Source organism: Telopea speciosissima, chromosome 4 (genome assembly GCF_018873765.1).
Source record: "Telopea speciosissima isolate NSW1024214 ecotype Mountain lineage chromosome 4, Tspe_v1, whole genome shotgun sequence".
Classification (NCBI taxonomy): Eukaryota; Viridiplantae; Streptophyta; class Magnoliopsida; order Proteales; family Proteaceae; genus Telopea; species Telopea speciosissima.
Window position 1 is genome coordinate 58,805,201 of NC_057919.1, and position 4,303 is coordinate 58,809,503.

The window sequence follows — 4,303 nt, forward strand, 5'->3', positions numbered from 1 at the left end:
GCATCTTAATTAATATGACTAGAATTGATGCAGCCCAATTGCATCCAAACTCAACAATAGTACTACCCACATCAAGGCCCAAGCCCACAAAGCCCACTTGGCCCATAATGCAAAACAAGCCCATTATTAATATTTTTTTAGTCTTTATTATGCAATATAAATGTTTAATTTCAGTCATTAAAGCTAAATTGAAATCAACGGCTGAGATATCGTAGGAGATTTTAGGGTTTGATATGTGGAAAGCTTTATAATAGAAGATGAAGTGGCATTCTCCTTGGTGATTATTTCAACTACCTTAGTGGCAAGATGATATGGAAGCAAAGAAGATGATTTAAACTCTTCACATCCTTAGTGCTTGATGATGTGGTAGCCTTTCTCCCAAAGATTCTCTTGGTCCAAGTTTCTTCAACTAATTTTTTCCAAGAGTTTTCTTTGAAAACTACAAAGCTCACATTAGTCCAAGAGAGCCTTCTTTGAAGACTACGAAAGCTAGAAGCATTTTTGACAAAGTGCAGTCCCTTATGTTATCTTTTGAGTTTTTTTTTTTTTTTTCTTTTAATCTCAACCATTGGTATATTATTAAGATCAAGTGTTGAGATGTTGCAGTCACTTTTAGGTGCCTATAAAAGGCCTAGCTATGTTGCTTGTAAGGCACCCTATTTTGAATAAAATATTATCTTGTTGCTTCAAGCACTCTTGTGAACCAAGTTGAGTTCTTCTTCTGAAATCAAAATGAGTTTCAATCTTCAATCTTGAAGAATTGAAGAACCTCCAGCAACCTTAAAGTGTCGTCTCCATCAACCTTGAAGAGTTGGTAAATCTACCTCCACCAAAGGACCTAGAAGAGTACTTTCTTTGAGTTACTATTATCCCTACCTATCCACTATCTTTTCCTATATTTTTATGATATTTTTGTTACATCTACATCATCCTTTCCAACCCAAATCCAAACTCATAACTTCTCTTTTTCATTTCTATACTGCACACCAAATTTGGGAACACATTCTATAAGTTTTTCAGATTCAGATCTGTGTAATGACCTCCACTTCACGGTTCCATATCACCCTCTTTTATTCCTAATTTCAGAAAATCCAAAGAACATAAGTTATCTATTAGCTTTTATATCCAATTAGAATTACCTTAAACCGAATTATATATTGGACGTTATCCATTTTATTGCAATGGTGTAAATCTGTCTAAGATTGAGATTTTGCTTTTGTAGTTATAATTCTCTCTCGATCCGAGTTTGTGCAAGCTAAACAAGGATTACATCAAGACTGTGTCGCATTTAGTCAAAAAAATTCATATCTATGGGCCATAAGAATTCTCCAGCCTATGTTTATCATCCAATCTTATCCCAACTTATATGCAAGAAAGTAGCTACTTCCCTATGAGGATCACATCTATTCCCATACAATATTTACAAAAGTTGAAGTCAATTCTATTTATTTACAAATGATTGTCCATTTCTTAAACTTTATGACCTTAAGATACTGTGGAAATTTCTAAGTCCCCTTGGTGGCAATACTGTAAATAAATTGCATCAAGAACCCAACAATATCCTTAGCGTAACCAAATTACTCCTTTTATGACATTTTAGATCATAACAAAATTACTTTAAAGCATCACAATAGGAATTTGATACAATGTCTCATGACATTTCCTACTACAACGAACTGTAAGGCACTTTATTTTTAATGTAATGTTGTCTCGTGACATTTGGAATGTCATTAAATAGTCATTATATGATATATAGGTTCAAACTGGTTCATTACCAAGTCAAACAGGTTGGCCAAAATACCTAAAACAAAACCCAATAATATATTTAAACGTCATCAAATATTTTTTTATGTGACATATGGGTTCAACTGGTTCAATACTAAATCAAATGGGCTAGCCACAATGCCCAAAACTTAAAATAAAAATAGTTTTAATTATGCCAATGTTGGTCATTTACAAATTATAATTTATTCTTTAAGTATTGGATTTTAGAGCGTTGTGGTTATTCCTAAGCCCCCTTGATTGCAATCTTCTAAATATACAACATCAAAACCTAATAATGTTTCATAACTCACTTTTTTTGCTAAAGGTCAACAAGTATGTATTAAGTGAATGATGAAAAATACAATAAAGAGAACTGACCAGCTGTTGTGGCTCGAGAGCTCAATCAACCATTAACTATGACAAAGATAAGGCATAACAGCCTCACAAGGGGTTAGAAGAAACGATAATACAGTCTGCTCAATGCTTCCCAAGTAGTCGTATGAGCAATGAAATTAGGGGATCCATTCCACTCCTCAGAAGTTTTAGAGCTTGCTGCTCGATTGGCAAGGGCATCCGCTGGCACATTACCCTCTCTGTAATAGTGGGTGATGCGCCACTGTATGGATCTTAGGTAATTTTCAGCAGCCCACCAGCGTTGAAGGAAGTCCCAAGGGATCTTAGAGGTTAGGATGCCAGTAACCACCGTTGCTGAGTCGCATTCCACCCGAAGGCGTTCCACCTCAAGATCTTTCGCCTCATTTATGCCAATGAAAAATGCTGCCATCTCAGCCTGGAAGTTCGTTCCAATTCCTTGGAACGTGGAGAAGCATCTTCTTGTTACACCAATGTGATTCCTGAGTATCCCCCCTGCACCTGAATAACCGGGATTCCCAAGGGAAAAGCCGTCAATGTTCAGTTTCCACCATCCAACTGGAGGCGGCTTCCATCGAACCTCAAGAGTTTGCTTCGGTTTGGGCGTTGCAATGGCTACTTTGACGAATTTTACTAGCATGAGATCATTCACTTATTTAATATGGACTCCCTTGGTTATAGAGCAATCTGAGATCTCATTGATGCATCGTTGCATGACTTGTGTCGGAGAGCTGCGCTGGTTGTCATACCTTCTTTTATTTCATTCAACCCAGATCTGTTGACATACAATTATAAGGAGAACCTTCCATATATCAGCCACCAAAACTACCTTTGCTTTTCTTTGCCACCATGAAAACAGGAGCTCAATAGAGGGGAAACCGTTCCAATGTTCGTTGAACAGGTTTAGCACCTCTTTCCAGATCTGGCTCGAAAAATTACAACTGAGAAAAATGTGGTTCCTTGAGTTCTCTTATGCCCAACAGAGCACGCATCCGGACACCATAGGGACCGTTCTTCGACTGACATTCTCATCCGTGGGGAGGGCTTTATGCGCTAATCTCCAGCCAAACAAAGAACTGCGGGGGGTGGAGATGTTGAAGCCAAACTGCCCAAGTCCACTCCGGTTTTGCTGCTTTTTGCCTCAACACTTCCCAGGCTGAGCGCACCGAGAAGGAGCCAGACTTTGTGTGCGCCCAAAAACGAGCGTCCTCCCTTCCTAAAGGCACAATGTCCAGGCATTGAATCTTTATGAAGACACCTTGTAGCGCTTGATCCTCCACCTGTGTAAACACCTGGCCAGTTACCCTCCTCAATAAAATCCGAAACAGTGGCAGTGAGGATGTTGGGAATACAAGCTGGCAACAGCTGGTCTTCAATGCTTTGGTTACCTAAGACTAATTTTCACAAGATACTTCCTTTAAGGGCTGATCTGGTATGATTTCAATTTCGGATTGATTTCATGAAATAGTCAACAAATATATTTTTGGTCAAGAAATTGAATTTATTTTGATTGCATCAATTTGAAATATTTCAAGAATAAAAAATCCCTTTGGTAGTTCAATTTTTGAGAATAGATTCTCTATATTTCTTTGGGAGAGGGTGTTGATAGTGGCGGATGCGGGGGTAGGGCTAGCTTGGAAGGGGGTGGTGGTGGTAATGGTAGAGAAATAGAGTGATTTTGTTTTCATGTTTTTTTTAAACACGTCAAATGCCACATTTACCCTCGTTATTAACCCATGCTTATTAGAGTGGAGTGCATAATGGATTGAAATTGATTTCAATGTCACTATTGAAACAGGTCCTTAACTATATTTTTTTCTTTCACTATTTCAGATGATATTGATTTCAATTTCTCATAAATAAGGTGAAAAAATCATACTATATACCATAATTTTAATCTATGTCCTCATAAAATTGAAATAGGAATCGTACCAATAATCCTTAGTTACCCAAAAGTTCAATTTACCAAGCTTTCATGATATCTCAAATTGTCATGTGTACTTAAAAGCATCATATTTTTTTTGGTAGAATAAGGCATCATATTATGATGACATATATAATGCCTCATGATATTATATGTTGTCTCGGATTGTAAGGTACTTAATCCACATAAAATATTTCTTCATGACATTTCAAAATGCATTAAGTGACATTTAGCAAAAGCTGA